The sequence below is a fragment of the Musca domestica genome, unplaced genomic scaffold (genome assembly GCF_030504385.1).
Source record: "Musca domestica strain aabys unplaced genomic scaffold, Musca_domestica.polishedcontigs.V.1.1 39, whole genome shotgun sequence".
NCBI lineage: Eukaryota > Metazoa > Arthropoda > Insecta > Diptera > Muscidae > Musca > Musca domestica.
In genome coordinates this window covers 5,288,093-5,310,282 of record NW_026712326.1, presented here as the reverse complement: position 1 = coordinate 5,310,282, position 22,190 = coordinate 5,288,093, and positions in this window count along the sequence as shown.

Sequence of the window (22,190 nt, the reverse complement as noted above, 5' to 3'; positions counted from 1 at the left end):
GCTTTGGTCACAACATTGTACAGATGTTTCATCCCTTATTCCAACGCAATATTTAGTAACTGACGGACGGACTGAGATGAAAGTAATCTCATTTTGAAAGGAAGTTTTAAGGTATTGTGCTTTGATTTTATCGTATAGAATCAAGCAGCATACTGGAAATGTAATTATTGAGAAATATTGAATGTTAAATCAAATTATACTGACGTAAATTTCAGTTTTAATCCCGAAGCCGCAAGATAATAATGTGAGATATTTCTATAAAGCTACAATATTATTTTTTTAAACAGGATTTTGTGAATGAAAGTAAAATTATCATTTCAACCATAAAGGAGTATAAAGGAAACGTCGGTTATCGTATTAAAATTTTGTACATTCTTGCAGCTCTGGAAGAGAGCAAGAAGAATTTTATTACTCCCCCAACTCTGAAATATTTGTAGGATTCCTGAGAAATTGATTGACCTATAAGTTTGTATTATGCCATATATGACCTTTTTCATAACATATGGCAAATGGCTCACTTAAAAAAAAAAAAACAACAAACTTTACCTTTTTCAAAAAAGCCCCATGTAACCTCCTCATTTTATGTAAATAGTGTGGATAATTTTCTGAAATTGAATTTTATGCTCTGAATCGCGAGTAAGAAGCTTAGTGTCGACAGCAACGAAAATGAACCTAATGTTGATACAAACGACAGCATTTGGAGATTATAAGTGCCTCGAATAATCCGAAGAGTAATGTGAGCACTTTGATTTTTTTTTTTTTTTTTAATAATTACAATTCAAGCTATAGGAACCTTAGGAAAATATGTTTTTGGAAATGGTTTTGATTTTATATTTGATACATATATTTGCAATTAATCGTTTCGAAATTCGAAAGAATACTCATATAATTTGAAGAAGATAATATCTACAATTTTGGAAAAGATGCAGCCTAAAATTATTTTAAAGAATTTTGAAAGGATATTGCTTTGATTTACAACAAGGATATCGCAGATAATTTTAAAAGGATATCGGCAGAAATTGTTTATTTTTGTTTGGTCTTGGTCTTAGATATGGTCCTTTAATAATTTCAAGAATTATGTCAAAAGGATGTTGGCTGTTTATCAATTAAACGAGAAGCATTTCACCATTATGCAACTCTCAATAATTTGTTCATCAAGAATTTAAAGATCCATGCTTCAAGTGCCTTATGAATAGGACGCTGTAGACAGTGAGTATTAAATGAAATACATATTTTAAAAAAGCGAAAAATCGTGAGGGCAGATATATTCAAAACAAAGGCAGTATAGTTTGGTGCGTTAATCGACTTTGGGAAGACATACAATACCTGGTACTTCTTTGTCTAAGAGATATGATCTCTTAAAGATTCCTAGCAAACTAATTTTTGGGACTACTTTTGCCTTATATTCTCAAATCCTGTGATTTTTGTGAACAAAATCTCAAAATTAATTATTCTACACTAATGTGCCTAAGGTATTATGGAGGACCAAGAATACTACTCATTTGATACCCGTAAAGAATCTGACAAACTATAAAAACAGACAAAAACCCACCGAAAAATTAAACACTATATTTATAATTTTGTCCCAGCACCTCACATTATTGGGAAATTGTCAAATAGAAACTTGATCCTTGGCTCACCATCTAGAGTATCGATCTTCATATCTCGGCGAACTGAGTCGATCTAGCTATGTGTGTCCGACCGTCTGGTTATATTATTTTATAAAGTTTGATTTTGTTGGAAAACTATTTAGGGGATGAAATAAAGCAAAAATTTAAATATTCCCGATTTTTTAGTCGCTTCACATGTCAAAATTATAGACCGATTGGTACATAATTTACCACGTTGTTAGTGTTTAGAACAGGACAGAAACATAACTTTTTGAACGGATAATCACTTTTCAGAGAAAAATACCAAAACGTCCTTTCACTTCCTGACAAAATCACAGACACATAAAAGAGGTGCTAATTTCGTGTAGAAATATAGATAATGAAAATGTAGAAACATAAATAGACAAGAATTGAAATTTTAAAATATCCTTTTGAATTCCTTTTACATGAGCAGATGGCGTAAATATTGGGTAATTGCCACGTTATTTCTCATAATCTAGTGGGTTCGGCCAAACACCAAAATAACCCTTTACCGAGATTCAATAGGCCATACATGAAATAATAATCTAGTGAACTTAGTTTTCTAGAAAATATTAGATATCAGATCTTTGAGGATGAACGGAGGCAAACAGTAAAGGCAGAATGAAATGCAAAACCAATACTGCAGTTATGTTTCTATTAATTAAGAGTAGTATTAACTAAGAATATATTTTTAGGCATTAGATATAGGGTTATCTATGTCTCGAGGGATTCGTTCATTCTATTTAAAAGGGTTTTAGGAATACAGAACCCTAACCGAAAATTAAAGTATCACATGGTCGGTCTTGGACGAATAATTCCTTTGCTTATTTGTTTATTGAACAATCTGTGCTCGATTTTATTTTTTTCTTAGAATTTTACTTCATTGAGGTTTATTTATATAACTTGTATACTATGATACGGAAAGAGAAGTCCTGCTGTCACCGACCATTATTGTTTTTGTTATGTATTAAAGAATTTACTTTGAAACTCGTTGTAGATTTTCATTTTCAACGTTCTTATCCTTGGTGCCTTTTCATTTGCATTGCGTTTATTTAAATCCAATGGCATCTGACAGTAACAGAAGCTGTGTGAAATTATATATTTCACTGCTTAGAAAAACCGCGTGACAATATTGTTGACAATAGAAAATAAACACTATGCTTCAAGGTTAGGAATATTACCAACGATACCAAGTTGTAAGCAAGTGAAAGTATACATTGTTATCTATTAAAAAATAATGTGGAAAAATTTAACATTTTAATTATAAGTATAAATTAAAAAAGGTTTAATGTTTACAAAATAAGTAGAACCTGAGAAGTTCGATCAGTTTTAGGTATTGAGTACATTGACGATTTCAGTCACATTTTTTAAACGACAGTATTTCAAATGTTTTTTTTTTATGTCTCAATACTAACCACAGTAGCATATAATTATTTCCATTGCTCCTCGTTTTCCGGTAGCCCTCATATAATGGCATATCCTGATTTTCGGCATTCCGATGATTTTATCCACAGCTTCCAATGGATTAGTGAAATGTTTGAGATTTAGAGTTTGCAATAGGTTCTATCTCCTATGACAGAAATATATACATCTATATGGGTCTACGTTTTGGTATAACCAACATATAACGGTAGCGTCCACATTATACAAATTTGAAGATATTTAATGCATTATCTAACTGATTTAAATGGTATTTTAAAATAAAACTCGTTCAAGTGAATCCTGAATTTATACGGTTTGAAATTTTTTTTCAGATCAGAGGAAACAATACATCACAGTCGCTGTCTTAGGAAATTTATTTGATCAGCACAGCAAGGCGATGACAAGCATCCACATTCTGATCTCAAAAAAAAAAAAAAAAATTCCCAAAAAACAATGAAAGTTAGACAAGTTCGATAGGATTTCCAACTTGGAATCGTTTTTTTAATGTTAATTTTTCAAGATTTTTTTTAAATTTTCTGGAAACACGTGAAATCAAGTCACTTTTCTAAAACACACTCATATCTATCTTCATTTTGACATATATACCAAATTGTTCTACGAAAATGATGTACAGTCAGATAATCTACTTAAAAAATAGAGCCATTTCGTCTTATTTTTCTATTTCTTGCCCAAAAATAACAATGTTTAGTAATATTCATTGGTTTATTGTTAGATTTTTATGAGGTTTTTGCTGCTTTGATTCCTTACACACAAAGATGAAGGCCGGGATCGTACTTTTGATTCAACAACTTCTTTGACGTCAATCATTTGGTAGCCGTTTGGCCGAATACCATTCCTTTCGGAATTCTCCGCTTCGTAACAAATATTTTTATATAATTTTGTTTTATTTGCGAACAGAGCTCTTCACTATGGCAATGATGTAAATTTTGATAGTACTATTTCTTTCTCAAAATTAGATACATGCTTACTTAAATTTTTAATAGTTCGAGTTATTTTAAACACTTCTTGTTTATGAATTGTTAATGTTTTTTTTTTTTTAATTTATAAACAAGAAGTGTAACCGGAATTATTTAAAATAACAGGAACTAGGCAAAAAACTAAATGATGATGTATATGTATATGAGGAAGGAGCAATATTATCAAAAGTAACATCATAGCAAAAGGGAAGAGCTTAAAACCCAGTTCGCAAATAAAACGAAATTACACAAAAATATTTGCGTCGAAACATGGACAGCATTTGTACCGGAAATGCTTTGGGGCAAAATTTTCGCTGCTAAGCATTTGCGCAGTTAGGTTACCATTTCAATATTTGCTGTTCATAATTTGCCACGTGCTACAAACTCCAATTTTTGCCCATATAATCCCGGAAACGATTTTTCATTAAACTGCTTAACGAAAATATTTGTGTTCTTCACATTTTTTGAAACATCATTAGTTTCCGGCACTAAATAAACCAAACTAAAGAATTTGAATGATTTGTAATACATTAAAAATTTAACAGCATTTTAAATTAATCGTTATACCCCACACCACATAGTGGTAAGGGTATTATGTCTTTGCGTATTTGTTTGTAACAAGGAGAAGGAAGCGCGATAGACCCATAGTTACTTTTGAGGATCTTCATAGAATCACTTTCTGAGTCGATTTATGCCCGCCAGTCCATCCGTCCATGTATTCTTGTTACATGTGTAATATTCACTTCAGATAAATGATTTCATACCTCCATCAAATTTTATCGAGATCGGTTCAGATTAGGATTAAGCTCCCATATATAGTTTTAGCTTTCAGATACGGCTATAGCTCCCATATATATGTTTCATCCGATTTGTGAGAGACTTACATTCGTAATATGCATTCGACAACAATGATATTTGGTACCAGATATTTAATAGAGCTCGAAAAAAACTGCAAAATTGTATCGGATTTGGATATAGCTCACATATATATCTTCAACCGATTTCGGGTTAATTGTGCACCAAATGGCCAATATTTTGAACCAAATGGCCAAAAATTTCTACAATTTTGATACATCGGACCGAATTCACTCTAGGAGCAAGCACATCAAATTTGGTGAAAATCGGTTCAGATATAGCTAAAGTTCCCAGATATATGTTTCATCCGATTTAGTCCTTAAGTCCCTCATATTCGTAATATGCATTCGACAACAATGATATTTGTCACCAGAAATCTCATAGAGCTCAGAAATACTTTTGCCAAATTTAACGAGAACGGCTATGAATTGAATATAGCTGACATATATATTCTTAATCCGATGTCAAGTTTATTGTGCAAATAATGGCTAATATCAGCACAAATGGAGTGAATTTCGGGACGTACGTTTCCATTTTGTAGAACTCGTTTCCATTTTTTTCTCAAAGTGATATCACGCACTCTATAACAAAGTTATTTGGTATAACAGAATAAAATGTCTCCGTCAAATTTAGTAAAAAATCGATTCAAAACTGGATATGTCGCCTATATATTAGTTGCCTTTGAAACCAAACTGTAACTGCTCTAAAGCCAAATGTTGACAGGTGGTTTGAACTACTACAAATAAATTCATTTATTATGGGACCTCTACTAAATATGCATAGTGTCGGTCCTTCCCGACTTTTGACTTTTCCTTACTGGTTTAATTAGAGAAGGAGTCTTTTAGGACGACAAAATCATTACAAAAGCAGTAACATGACATGCATACACGAAGGGTTTGTCCTTTGGATTTATTTATTTCATAGCAAATACCAAGCGTGCAGGAAACTGATTTTTTTTAAGTAGAGTGGTTTTTCTATTGCAATTAGTGAAATCGAGATAGCAACATACTTCGTCGTAATAAGCGTATTTCAAATAAATTGTTGTGTTGTTTTTTAGTGGTTCTTGGTTCTTATTAAAATCATATCCCAATCTGATCCGATTTAAATATAATTTTAAAAAAATTACTTTTACACAAAACTCCGCCACACCTTTCATAATTCATTGAAATTGGTGCGTCAAATATGTGAAATCGGCCGAGAATATATATATGGGAGCTATATCCAAATCTTAACTAATTTCCAATTAATTTATCACATTTATTATTATAACCAAATTCCACAACACATTCTGAATTTCATTGGAATCGGTCATATATATCGTGTTTGGTGCATAATATGTATGAAATCGGCCGAAATATATATGTTAGCTATATCTAAACCTCAACTGATTTCAATATAATTTGGCAATTTTTGCTGGTGCCAGATATTGTCTCTCTCGCTTTGGGTGCATCAAATATGTGAAATCGGCTGAGTATATATTTGGGAGCTATATCCAAATTTGAGCCGATTTTAATATAATTTGACTAACTTATTTTCTAATCAAAATCCCGTTACATATTCCAAATTTCTTTGGAATCGAACATACATATCGTGTATGGTGCATAAAATACATGAAATCGGTCGAAAATATATATGGGAGCTATGTTCAAATCTGAACCGATTTCAATTTAATTTGACAAATTCATTTTGGCTCCCAATTCCTTTACTTATTTTTAATTTCATTACAATTGGAAATACATGTCGTGTTTGGTCCACCAAATACATGAAATCGGCCGAAAATGTATATGGGAGCTATATCCAAATCTGAACCGATTTCAATATAATTCGGGAAATCAATTTTTTATATAAAATCTATTACACGTTTCAAATTTCATTGAAATTGGGGATACATAGCGTGTTTGGTGCATCAAATGCTTGAAATCGGCCGAAAATATATATGGGAGCTATATCCAAATCTGAACCGATTTCAATATAATTTGACAAATTTATTTTCGGATTAAATCCCGTCACACATTCCAAATTTCATTGGAATCGAACATTCATATTGTGTTTGAGGCATCAAATGAACGAAATCGGTCGAAAATATATTTGGGAGCTATATCCAAATCTGAACCGATTACAATATAATTTGGCAAACTTATTTTTGTTCAAAATTCCGTTACGTATTCCAAATTTGGAGACTGTATCTTCAACCAATCAATAGATATGTGCATATAAAATCTAAATTTTTGGGAGGTACCTCCGATTCTGATGCTATATCTCCAGTTCCAAGTGGAAATTCAAAAATATATATAGCCTATGTTACTTTCAGGCGATGTTGCAGTATATATGGAAATTTTCAGGAAAATCTATTCAGCGGTTTTCGAGTCCATAAATTACAAACAAACAAACAAACAAACAAACAAACAAACAAACAAACATACAAACATTTTCCTCTTTTATAGATATAGAAGATATCTTTAATATAAATTTTTTTATAAATTTATTTCTTTATTTGCAATCTATCTTTAAAACTAGACAATAAGCAAATTAGATAAAGTAAAGTTAACAGGAATTATGTAACTTCAGTAAGATACATAATTGTAAATGACATAATTAAAAAGAAGATATATATTTTATAAATGCAATTCCTCAATTACTTAAATCTAGTACGTGCTTTCTCTTCAGTCTTTTTGTTTCATTTATGTTGTCCAATAGAGATTTGGCAAGAGGGTTTGGATGGTTTTGAAGTCTTTCATTGTAGTTTCTACTTAGTCTTTTAATCTCTTCTTCCACTGTGCGTACTTGCAGATCTCTTGATATCGTACTATTCCTGACATACCATGGGGCATTTGTAATTAATCGTAACATCTTCGATTGAAACCTTTGTATAATATTTATGTTCGATTTACAAGATGTTCCCCATAATTGGATGCCATACGTCCAAACCGGTTTTAGTATAGCTTTATACACGCGAATTTTGTTGTTTAAATTAAGTTTAGATTTAGGTCCTAGTAGCCAATAAAGCTTGCGGCTTTTAATTTTTAGCATGTTTTGTTTAGCCTTAATATGCGGTTTCCAGGTGAGACTGCGGTCCAGCGTCATTCCAAGATATTTCACCGTGTTATGCTTGGGAATTGGTTCGTTATTAATAATAACTGGGGGGCAGTCTCCTCTTCGTAGTGAAAAAGTAATATGACTTGATTTTTCAGAATTGACCTTGATATTCCATCTTTTATACCAATTTTCAAGATCATTCAATTCGCTTTGTATATCGAAAGAGGCATTTTGGGGGCATTCATCTACTGCAGCAATGGCAGTATCATCGGCGTAGGTCGCAATAGTAACCCTTGGAGATATCGGCATATCTGCAGTGTACAGGGTGTATAAGATAGGGCCTAATACACTGCCTTGGGGAATTCCTGATCGAATTTCAATTTTGGGCGATTTTTCATCTTTAACTTTTACGTAAGCATTTCTATGACCAAGATAGCTTTTGAAAAAGAGAAAGTAGGGAGCTGGTAGTAGCTTTTTTATTTTGTACAATAATCCGTCATGCCACACACGATCGAAGGCTTGCTGGACATCTAGAAAAACAGCCGAACAATATTTTTTAGTTTCTAAAGTGTCTATTATGGTGTTGATGATCCTGTGGCATTGTTCAGGAGTGCCGTGTTTTTGTCTAAAACCGAATTGGTGATCGGGAATAATATTTTCATTTTTTAACAGCGGTAACAATCTTTTTTAAAAATTCGCTCAAATATTTTCGAGAATATTGGTAAAAGTGAAATCGGCCGAAATGAGGACAGGATGTGTTCAGGTTTACCTGGTTTCGGAATCATAATTACCTCGGCGGTTTTCCAATTTGTTGGAAAGTGGTCCAATCGCAAGATCGCGTTAAATATATTGGTTAGAAAAATTAAGCATTTGCGGGAAAGATTTTTAATGGCATTAGCATCTATCAAATCATGCCCTGGTGATTTTCCTGTTTTTAAGCTTTTAATTTCATCTGCTACTTCATTCAATGATATGTGCTTAATTGGCCGATCCATTTGACAAGCTGAATCCAAATATTGGCAAGTTTCATTGTAATCTTCTCTATTAACGAAATCGAAGGGTTGAAAAATTTCTGTAAGATGAGTTGCAAAAGCATCTGCTATGCTTTTAGATGATTTACACCATGTTCCGTCAGCGTTCTTGATTACGAAATTTTTCTTGACAGGTCTTTTCAAATATTTAGTAGATTTCCACAATAAGTGTTCATACTTTGAATTATTTATCGCTTCTAGAAAGGTAGCTGTGGCGTCATTCTTATAATCAGAAAGAACTTTTTTCAACAGTCTGCATGCCCTATTGAACCGTATACGATCGGTGGGTTGTCTACTTGCTTGCCAGATTTTTCGAAGCCTTCTTTTATCACTTATTAGTTGCCTTATTTCGAATGATAATTTCAAATTGTCTCTCGGAATGTTCGAAATTGTGGGTGTTGCCAGAGAAGCAGATTCATGAATTGTTTTCGTGAGATGATCTATAGCATTATCTATTTCACATTTAGTTTTTAAACTTGTATTTAGACTTATTTTGCGATCAATACTCGTTCTAAAAGTCCGGAGGTCAGTTTCGGGGGTTATCAGTTTATTTTTTAAATGTGTATATCGAATAGACAAAGAAATGTTTATCAATATTGGTATGTGATCCGAGCTCAGGTCGTCCACGTTTGATATGTCTAAACTGGTACATGGAATACCACGATAAACAGCAAAATCTAGAAGATCAGGAATTTTACCTGGATCGGATGGCCAATACGTTGGTGAACCAGATGAAAGAACTGATAAATTTGTGTCTTGAATACATTTGTACAATTCCCTTCCCTTGGGATTAACTAAACGCGAGCCCCACCAAGGATGTTTAGCGTTGTAATCACCTCCAACAATGAATTTGTGTCCCATCTTATTGAAAAAATCGACATATTGCCGGTATAAAACTTGATGTCGAGGTGGAAAATAGATTGATGAGATTACCATGTCTCCATCATTACTTTTAACTTTTATGCATGTAGCTTGAACAAAATTTTCCTTTACTTCATCTAGTGTTTCATATTTAATTGTATTTTTCACCAATATGCAAGATCCACCATGAGCGCTGTTGTCAGGATGGTTAGTTTTTATAAGGTCATAACCACTTATATTAAAATATGAACGACTTGTAAAGTGTGTTTCGGAAATGAGAAACACATCAATATAGTTAATTTTAAGGAAGATTTCAACTTCTCTTGTATGATTTAGAAGCCCATTGGCATTCCATAACGCTATTCGCAGGTTTAATTGCATAATTTTGAGATTAGTAACGACATCATATTAAGGAGGGTATTTGTTAACTCTATTTGTTTGTTTAACAGCTCTTCTATTTTGCCGAAAGTCGTTTGCTCGTTATTTTTCAGAATGCCTGCATAGGAGTTTGGGGAAGATTCGTTGCAGTCTTCATTGGGATTTCTTAATATTTCCCGGTCGATAACAGGGCGAATATTTTGACGTTTCTGTTGAGATCTCAATTGCAGAAGTGATTTGTAAGCAGTACAACCTCGGTAGTTTGCTTGATGTTCACCTTGGCAATTTACGCATTTAGGTGGATCTTTCTTATCTTTTTTACATTCGCTACTTAGGTGATTAAGACCATATTTAACGCAAAAAGGAGTGTATCTGCAGTATTTTCTTGTGTGGCCATGTCCTTGGCATCTCTGACATTGTACAATATCATTCGATTTCAAAGGGGCTTCGATTTTTATTACTGCATTGCCTATGTATTTAATTTTATAAACGTCAGAGTTGTTAGCTTTTGGTTCCAAATCCACAAAGAAAATTGACATTGGCTGTTTGCTAATTCTGCTTCTTACATTCATGACATTCCTCACGTTATGACCTTCCTTCTCAATAGCAGTCTTAATTTCATGTGGAGGTGTTGTATGATGCAAGTTCTTAACAACGACTCTATATGCTCTTTCTTGTTTCAACTGATAAGTATGAAACATTTTCTTTTTTATGTCTAAATATTTGACAACAGTTCGATAGGCGCTTGTGGATTTTGTCATTAGTCTTACGTGACCATTCTTCACTGATTTGTATGTAAATTCTTGAGGCATAATAATCGTTGAAATATCCTCTAACATTTTCTTGATATCAGCAACATCAGGTATGATTATAGGTGGTGGTTTGGGTTCAGCGACTTCTTCTATCTCTTGCGTTTCTTCAACATCATTGTTCAAAAGTAGATGATACTTATTTGCACTTGTTGATGGACAGTCATTTAATGCAAAACGTTTTGTGTTGTTGCGAATTGGGGAATCTTCGCTTCGACGTTTATTGGATTTTACTACCTGCCAATCGAGGTCTCTGACATGGTTAGTGCTGGAGGTACTAGCACTTGTGGTTTTGTTGTTGCCAACACTCATGCTGCTGGTTCAGCAGTTGAGTGTGGGTACGTGGAGTTGTTGTAGAATGTGTCCGTTTGTTCGGGTTTCGAAAAAAAGTTTGAATTTATTGGTAATATTTACCATTCACCGTTTCAATTATAATAAATCTGGTGACAAAGTGCAATGTTTAAACTTTTGAGGAAAAAATATACAAAGGTCTTGCTAGCACAAAAAGTACGTCTGCACAGAATGACTGTCACAGAGAGACTGAGATATAGATATCTGTCATAAAATCCAGAAATAAAGTTTATGATACATTTATATTAAATTCTATATAGTATACATCCTAAGGTTCTGTGTAATTAAGAGACAAATGGAACACTCAAGTATGGCATGAGAAGCAGAAAATGGACACTAAGTGTTATACATGCGATTTGCCTTTATCTTTTTTTTGATTTTTCATTTTAACTTGTTTCGTTTTTACACCTGAAATCTCCTTCCCTAGTTTAATTTATTTTCAATACGGCTTCACTTGTCAAAGCTACAAAAAAAAAAAAAAAAAAGAAACAAGTAACACATCTGTTGCTATAGCAATCTGTGAAATATTTATATGCCGTTGCGTAATCTCACGACAGGTGCTGAAATGTTTCAATTAACTCGTACAGTTACGCCTTGTGGCTTTTGATTTATGCGTGTTATTCGTAATTATGAAAAATTAAAGAATCAATAGGATTGACAACCACTTCTTCTACATGACGCCTATCGTGTAACAGTAGATAAATAAAAAAATATTAAATGTGTAATTTTAGCTAAAAAGAGCGTATTTAGTAGAGTTTCCGTAACAAAAACGTTTGTATTGGGAATTTATGTAAAGTAGATCATACCAACTATGTAAAAAACATTGCAGTTTATATGCACGATATGACTTCGATAAAAATTATATTAAAATTTTTATTGCAGATATACCGGACCGAGTTTTACCAAACGGCAAAATTCGGTTGAATTCAAAAAAATCTATCCAATTTGGGCTGATATTATGTATATGTTGAATAATAACCATAAAATCGGATGAAGACGTATATCAAAGTTACATGAAAATGTGAACAGATTTTAAACAAAATTGCAATTGATTTTAGGATAAATTAAGTCGTATTTGCCAAAATGCAGTCCATTTGAGCTGATATAAGCCATTTGGTGCACAAAAAACCTGAAACCGCATATAGATATATATGGAAGCTTTATCGAAATCTGAACCGATCCTTACAAAATTTTAAACATTTATTTTTGAGATTATTGTTGTTAACCACGATAGTATGGAGAGCATATTAAGCTTGTCATACCGTTTGTAACACCTCGAAATATACATTTTCGACCCCACAAAGTACATCATCATAGACCCCAAAAGTACATTGATCAGCAAAAAATTCTATGCCGATTTTACAATGTCCGTCCGCCTGTCCATCTATCCATTTGTCTGTCTGTGGAAATCACTCTAGCTTCTGAACAAAATCAAGTAAGTTGATAAAAATGTACTCAAATGTGTATTATGTCTGCGGGACTTTTGGTATTGAAAATGAGCCATGTAGGTCCAGGGCTTCGTATAGGCCCCATATAACGGTACCTCCCGATGTGCGGTATTTTGATGATTTTAGCGACATTATTCACCGGAATTGTTTCAAAATTGATATTTGAAGTTTGTAATGGAACTACAGCCTAGCACAGAAAATGGGCCATACAGGCCCATCACGTCTTCAGATAGCCCTCATATAACTGTTTCTCCCGATATTCGGCATTTTGTTGATTTTAGCGACATTATTTACCGGAACTATTTCAAATTTAGTATTTGAAGTTCGTAATCAAAACTTCAGTCTATGACGGAAAATTGTCTATGCAGGTCCACGTCTTCGTATAGCCCCCATATAATGATACCCCCTGATATTCGGTATTTTGATGATTTAAGGGACATTATTTACCGGAACTATTGTAAATTTAGTATTTGAAGTTCGTAACGGATACTACAGCCTATGACAGAAAATTGTCTGTGCAGGTCCACGTCTTCGTATAACCCCCATATAACGGTGCCTCCCGATATTCGTGTTTTGATGATTTTAATGATGGTATTTACCGGCACTTTTTCAAATTTAGTATTTGAAGTTCGTAATGAAAACTACAACCTATGACAGAAAGTTGTCTGTACAGGTCCACGTCTTCGTATAGCCCCCATATAACGATACCCCCGATATTCGGTATTTTGATGATTTTAGGGACAATATTTACCGGAACTCTTGTAAATTTAGTATTTGAAGTTCGTAATGGATGTCCACGTTCTATATCCCCCATGGTACCTTCCTATATTCGGTATTTCGATGATTTTAGCTACATTATAAACAATTTTGTTTCAAGTTTCGATATTTTAATAGGTTACAACTTTTTTACTTGTTACATTTGATGACATTCTTTTTACACTACGCTAGCGGTACTGTCTATATAATATTGATATGCAGACTTTCAAATTTAACCAATATATTGCACAAAACTATAAGTTTGTACCTAAAAACATACACATAAAAAATCTGCATGGGAAGGCTGGATCCACTGTACGTGTATTTTCTTTTTATGCTCTATATACATATTATGGAGGGTATGTTAAGTTCGTCATTCCGTTTGTTATTCATCGAAATAATAATTGCCGACCTACCAAAGTATATAAATTCCTGATCATCGTAAAATTCTAAGACGATTAAGTCCTGTTCCTCAGTTCGTCCGTTGTAATCACGCTAGAGTCAAAACGATTAAAGATAGAAAGCTAAAATTTTGCACAGATCAGTCTTTTGTCTGCAGGCAGATCAATATTCGGAATTTTGATGATTTTAGCCAAATTATTCAATGGAATTGTCTCAAAATCCACACCAGTAGATACTTTTAAGTACTTTAACGCCTGGAAGTGAATTGTCTAAATATGTCCACGATATCGTATACCCCATATACCGGTACCTTCCGATATTCTGTATTTTGATGATTGTAGCCAATCATTTTTTATTGGAATTGTCTGAAAATCCACGCAAAGATTTCCTTGTGAGCACTTTATCCCTTGGATAAGAATTGTTTATATAGGTCGACGATTTCGCATACCCCCCATATAACGGTACCCCCCATTTTCGGTATTTTGATAATTTTAGTGTCATTTGATACTTTTAGTGACCGGAATTCTTTCAAATTTTGAATTAAAAGTTTAAGGCTCGTAATGAAGTCTACAACCAATGACGAAAAATTGTCTATGCAGGTCCACGTCTGCGTATCCATAGTATGGAGGGTAAACCCTCGAAATATACATTTTAGACCCAACATATTCTTGATCAGCATAAAATTCTATGTCGATTTAGCAATGACCGTCCGTCTGTCCATGTATTCTTGTGAACAAAATGCAGTTCGCATTTATTATCCGATTAGGATGAAATTTTGCAAACAATATTTGTTTGGCACAAGGAAGAATAATATTGAAATTGGTGATAATCGGATCAGATTTAAATATAGTTCCCAAATATATTTACAACCGATATCGGGTTCATTGTGCACCAAATGGCCAATATAAGTCTTATTGACCTGAATTTTGGTACATCTCACCAAATTCAGTCTAGAAGCAAGTACATCAAATTTGGAGATATAGCTATAGCTCCCATATATATGTTTCATCCGATTTGGGGGTTTAAGTCCCTCACATGCGACTCCACAGGAGTGATAATTGGTACCGGACATTCTATATACTCGAAAATACTTCTGTTAAATTTTATTGAAATCGGTTCAGATTAGGATATAGATCCCATATATATCTTTATCCGATATCAGGTTAATTGTGCACCAAATGGTTAATCCTGGAAATCAGTACTTCAAATTTGGTGTAAATCGGTTCATATAGCAATAGCTCCCATGCATATGTTTTATCCGATTTGGGGTTTAAAGTCCCTCACACGGGTAATATGCATTCCACAACAATGATCTTTGGTATCAGATATCTTATAGAGTTCGGAAATACCTTTGCCAATTTTTATCAAGATCGGTTCGGATTAGGATATAGCACCTATATATATCTTTAATCCGATTTGAAGTTTGTTGTGCAAATACTGGCCAATATCAATCCAAATGAAGTAAATTTCGGGACGTACGTTCCAATTTTGTGGAACTCGGTTCCAATATATATATTTTTAAATATAATCCTTCTCGAAGTGATATCATGCACTCTATAGCAACGTTATTTGGTATAAAAGATTAAAATATCTCCGTCAAATGGTTAGACTTTATCTATAACCGATCAATAGATATGTCCATAAAATAACTAATTTTTATGGGGGGTACCTCCGACTCTGACGCTATATCTCCAGTTCCAAGTGGAATTTCAAAATTTTATGTAGCCTATGTTGTATTGAGGCGATCATTTCTTTATTTTTTTGGCTATGAATAATTTCAAATTGGCTAAACCTATTTGAAGAAATAGTTTCGAATGACATTTCTGTATAGGCCCTGGCGTCAAAAAATAGAGCTATTAAATTGCATTGGTTAATATTTGAGGTTTTATTAGTCGCTCATTAAAAAAGCTGTGATATCCACAAACATATCACATATTAATCCAACTGAAATCATATCAATATATAAAACTGTAACTAAAGGCGAATATGTATTTTTGTCATAACATTTTCCACTAACTTTATTTATAAAAAGCAAATAATAATTTTCCAGTTTGTTTTATGTACTGCCAATTCTATGAATATTTTTTCTACCGCCAGCTGTGAGCAGCAGATGATAGATGCTACAGATTAGCTGTTAAACGAACTCGTTTAAATTGTCATGGTAACCGTGACAATGCCATTATTCTAGGCTAAGTACGCTGGAAATTATTTTGAATGACATTATACTTGCTCATGCTAATCTCCATAAACTGAACAAATTATGAAAAGCCATGGGGATGTTTTTGACATTAAGTGCAGAATGCTGGGCATTTAATTATTCGGTTGTTGGTGATTCTGCGAAGACAGAGTTTAAGACAAATGTTTGGTCAAATATTAAAATTATGCTGTCAATTACAACTTTTCTATTATCAAGAATGTCAATGAAATCAACAATAATTTAATTTTGGCTCACTATGCTGATTTGAACACTAAAATAATAACTATGAGAAACACACAACTTTTATCAGAGGAATAACCTGCTGGTATTGGAAGAAGAAGATGATGAATGTGGTCTTGTCATTATTAATGAAGCCTACTTTAATGGGAATGAGTTTAACTTAAATAATCTATATGTAACCAGTAAAGAAACGTCACAAGTCGGGCAGTCCCGATTTTATGATAAACTACACCAATATGCATATTTAGTAAAGGCATCCGTAACAAAAGGACGTTTGTATTGGGAATTTATTAAAGAAGATCATACCAGGCATGAACCTTTTTTGAATGCGTATAATAGCTTCAGAGCAGTTATAATTTGGAATGAGTAGAAAATTATATATGGGATATATATTCACCTCTGAATCGATGCCCACCAAATTTAACGGATGCATTTGTACCTCTCGTATCAAATTACATTGCCATAATATGACATCGGATTTTATAAAAACAAAACAAAAAACGGGGGTACTGTTGTACCCCCGCCAAAATCCGGGATATCGGGGGTATCATTATATGGGGGCTATACGATATCATGGACCGATATAGCCCATCTTCGAACTTGACCTGCCTGCATACAAAAGACAGACCTGTGCAAAATTTTAGCTTTCTATCTTAATTCGTTTTGACTGTAGCGTAATTGCAACACCTCGAATTCTCTAATTGCAACAGAAATGCCGCTCAACTTCAAAGATTGCAGTTTCCTACACGCTTGGTATTTGCTATAAAATTAATAAATCTAAATCTAAATTTGGCATGTTCCTGCTTTTCTCATGGCATGTTCATGCGTTAGTAAGCCATTAAACAATTACAATAATTACGTTTTTTTAATTTTGAATTTGTTTTACATTTTTTTAAACGACAAATTTTCGTATAAAAAATGTTGAATGCATATAAAAAAGGAATTCATTCCCAAGGGAATTTTGCACTTTGAGCTTCATTTTGTTTTTCTTTTCTGTATTTTCCAAAACACCATTGAACTCTAGACATGTATATTGCAATACCTATGCAAAACAAGTGCGAAATAAACTAAATTCCACTATCCCCACATGCAGATGGATGGATGATGTCATCACGAATATTTAATTTTCAACTGAAAATACCAAAATATTTTACTTGTCAAAAAGATGTAAATGATTAACAATTATCCAAAAAATGTTTTTTCCATATTCGACACAATAATAGCTTCTGCAATTTCGCATAATTTCGCTATAATATGCAAAACTAATGCAACACAAACTCTAAATCAGATATTTATATGTAAATGTTCTTAACTATGGAAATATTTTGCAAAACACGCAAATGGCAATAGAGAATGTGAAACCGTTTATTTCTGACATAATTTGTTTTCTGGTACGACGGCATTTAAATCACTTCGCAATATAATTTGGCAAAATTAATTTTCTGTAAATCGTAGAAAATGATATTTCGTAGTGAAATTAAAGCTTAAAATGGTGATGACATAAAAGGGTAGGGAAGGAAATGAAGTAAGTTAATAAAAATTTACTCAAATGTGTATTATGTCTGCCAGAAAATGGGCCATGTAGGTCTACGTCTTCGTATAGCCCCCATATAACGGTACCTCCGAAATGCGGTATTTTGATGATTTTAGCGACATTATTTACCGGAATTGTTTTAAATTTGGTATTCGTTCGTAATGGATACTACAGCATAAGACAGAAAATGGGCCATGTAGGTCCACGTCTTCGTATAGCCCCCATATAACGGTTCCCCCGATATTCGGTATTTTGATGATTTTAGCGACATTATTTACCGGAACTATTTCAAATTTAGCATTTGAAGTTCGTAATAAATACTACAGCCTATGACAGAATTGTTTCAAATTTCGCATTTGATGTTCGTAATGGATATTACTATATTCGGTATTTTTAAGATTTTAACAGAATTTGTAATTTATTTTAATTTTTTGAAAATTGCCAAATTTGTATCAAATGGTGGAGGGTATTCAAAGTTCGGCCCGGCCGTTTTAAGGCGTTCTTAATATGTAATATTTATACCCTACACCATATAGTGGTAAGGTATTATGCCATTTGCTTGTAACATGGAGAAGGAAGCGAGATAGACCCATAGTTACTTTTGAGGATCTCCATAGAATCACTTTCTGTGTTGTTTTATGCATATAAGTCCGTCCGTCTGACCATGTATTTTGTGAACAAAATACAGGTCGCATTTATTATCCGATTGAGATATAATTTTCCAAACAACATTTGTTTGGCCCAAGGACGAATCCTATTGAAATTGGAGATAATCGTTAAAAAAAATTAGATATAGCTCCTATATATATCTTCGCCCGATTTGCCTTTTATTGTGCACCAAACGTGTAATATCAGCCCGAATAGTATGTAATTTTGCACATACAACCAAATTAGGCCTGAAAATAAGTATGCCAAATTTGGTCGAAATCGGTTCAGATATAGCTATAGCTCCCATATATATTGTTCACCCGATTTGTTATTTTTGTCCTCCGCAGCCGTAATATGCAATCTGTAACAACAATATTTGGGAAAATATATCAAATGCAGCTCAGAAATACCTTTGCTAAATTTTATCGAGATCGGTTCAGATTTGGATATAGCTCTCATATATAACATCGTCCAATTTAACTTTTATTGTACACCAAACGTCTAATATTTGCCCAAATGGGATGGAATTTGGCATATACGACTGACCAGTTTAGAAGGTAGTTTGTCAAATTTGGTGAAGATCGGTTCAGATATAGCTATAGCTTCCATATATATTGTTCATCCGATTTGTTGTATTTGTTACCCACAGCCATAATATGCACTCCGTAACAACGATATTCAGGGAAATATATCAAATATAGCTCAGAAATACCTTTGCTAAATTTTATCGAGACCGGTTCAGATTGGATATCTTTATTTGATTTCAAATTAATTTTGCACCAAATGAGCAATACAAGTCCGAATTAAAAATATACAAATTCTTCGGCATATTTAGTCCATTGATCTTTAAATTATAATTATAATCATAGGGTGTATGATGAAATTCTCCTATAAAAACTTTTAATTCTTATGTAGAGCTCTACTAAATTAGCAAAGTGGTGTAGGTATCATCATTCTTTACTGGTTTTTTATTCATATAAAGTAACAGATTCAAACTCTATGTCAAAATGTATTTGAGTTCTCTTCAACTTGTTCACAACAACTTTCCTAGTTTTACGTTGTTACTTCACTCCTACTTCTATCATTCCTAATATATTATGTGTTAAGAATTTTATTTAGCTAATATACACTAAAAATTCCGGCCTCATTTCTCCTCGTAAATTGTGTTTGCGTGTCAGACAAAATGCGTTGTTTTGATTTATTTATTAACCGCTACTTAACAAATTAGTCACCTTTATTCATGTTAGTTGCCAATTCTTAATTGTTCATAATTTTAAGGTAAAATTAAGAATGCACAAAAATAATTTTATTAAAAATGTACAAGTGGACCGAACTATTCCACTTCATCTAATACTGATAAAATATTGGTATTTCCACACTTTAACGAAAAAACAACACTTATTTACAATTCTATTGTATTGTACACACTTAAAATAAATCTGACAAAAATATTAGGATTTGCAAAGTTTCCACATCATCGAAAGATCCTTTCTTGGCCATTTGTGGGGGAGATACCAGAATTAGTGCACGAATATTGCCGATCTCCGAACTCTATCTAAGTTTGACAATAATATTACAATGTACCAAATTTGTATCAAATCGGATACACCCTTCGGATTTTCGTGCGCCAGACAGACGGACGAATACCCTCTGTAGACACATGGCTGAGAGTACAATGACAATATCTGTAAGAGTTTTCAGAAAACTTGAAATTGGATGGATCCATTATAGTCCTAAACAAGTAAAAAACATCAAGTTCGGCCGTGCCGAACTTTTAATACCCTCCATCTTAGGGTAATGGAAACACTAGAACCAATTATGACCCACAAATACCGATTTTTAGACATATTCGTGAAAAATGTGGCAAAAATCATCAAAATACCTAATATCGGGAGGTACCGCTATATAGGGCTATACAAAAGCGTGGACCTATACATACAATATTTCGCCAAAGGAACTAGAACTTATTATTACCAACAAATTCCAATTTTTAGACAAATCAATGAAGAAATGTGGCAAAAATCATCAAAATACCGAAACGTAGACCGATGTATCTCATTTTCAATACCAACCATCCTAGACACAATAAAAATTATTCTGCTAAATTTTGACGCTCTACGTCAAATAATGTGGGCTGTATCGTTATTTCAACAGACAGACAGACGGACAGACAGACAGACAGACGGACATCGTTAAATCATCTTAGAATTTTATGCTGATTATGAATATATATATACATTATAGGGTCTACGACGAATATTTAGGGATGTTACAAACGGAATGACAAAGTTAATATACCCTCCTTTCCAAGGTGGAGGGTATCAAAAAATATACATTTAAATTGCCCAAAATTGGAAAAAATCAGAATTTAGATCTGAAGCTAGGATTTACCTTTACAAACAAAATGTCAATAGTCGCCATAAATCCCATGTAAGCCAAAAGGTATTCGGGGTCAAAAGTCAACATTTGCTGTTGTGTTCTTAGATTTTTAACGTAAAAGGCAAGTTTTATGAAAAAATATCTTCTATTGTAAATAATTGAACATTTTATCTTGGCGAATTATATAAAGTAGCCCGACTTTCATATAACAGATGTGGCAACATAATGTTTTTTATTCAATTCCAAAAAATAGTATTTGAACTTTATAGCTCGTTTTTTTGCATTGACCAGTGACAATACCCACGCCAATCGTAAGTTCTAGGTTCGTTGGGACAAATTGCCTAACTGAGTCAAAATCGAATTTAACCCAATTTAATTGTATTAACCTCATCTTACCTGGTTTGTAATTATAAGATAGATTACTTTAAATTAACAAAGCAACTGTTCAGAAAATATAGAAATGCCAATTAACTGAAGTGCTCATGAATCACCCTCAGTTATGCATTTCAACAATCGCCTACTTTGGCAAGCAAAACATAATCTCTTAAAAAATTAGCTAATATAGCAAATATTCCAACACCCTAACACTGCGGCACATTTTTCTGCTTTGCTTAGCTAAAGTAATTCTTCCAAATAATTTGATAAATTATTCGTTAAATGCAAACAAAGAACACTTCTTCCACTTTTAGCAGAATGCCAAAAGTGATTTCCTACAACCACATTTTCACATAATATTTTTCTTTAAACAAACATATTTTTCTGATTACATTAAAGGTCTTATCTGCTGCTGGCAACATCTTTAAATAACCATTAAAAATCTTACCCAGATACAATAGAAAAGTAAAATGTTGAAATGAAAAGAAAATACATAAAGAATATATTGTTTGTCAAGAAATCTTTAAGTCATGGAAAAGCAAAAGTCAAATGTTTTTAGGCAGGTTCTATTTATTAAGACTGTTAAAATAATGTCAACCAATTAGGTAATATAGCTTATTTAATTACATAAAATGAAATAAAAGTTTTGGAATATATCGGACCTCGTTATACCCTTCACCACATAGTGGTAAGGGTATTATGTCTTTGTGCATTTGTTTGTAACATGGAGAAGGAAACGAGATAGACCCATAGTTACTTTTGAGAACCTTCATAGAATCACTTTCTGAGTCGATTTATGCATGTCAGTCCGTCTGTCCGTCCGTCCGTCCGTCCGTCTGTCCATATATTCTTGTGAACAA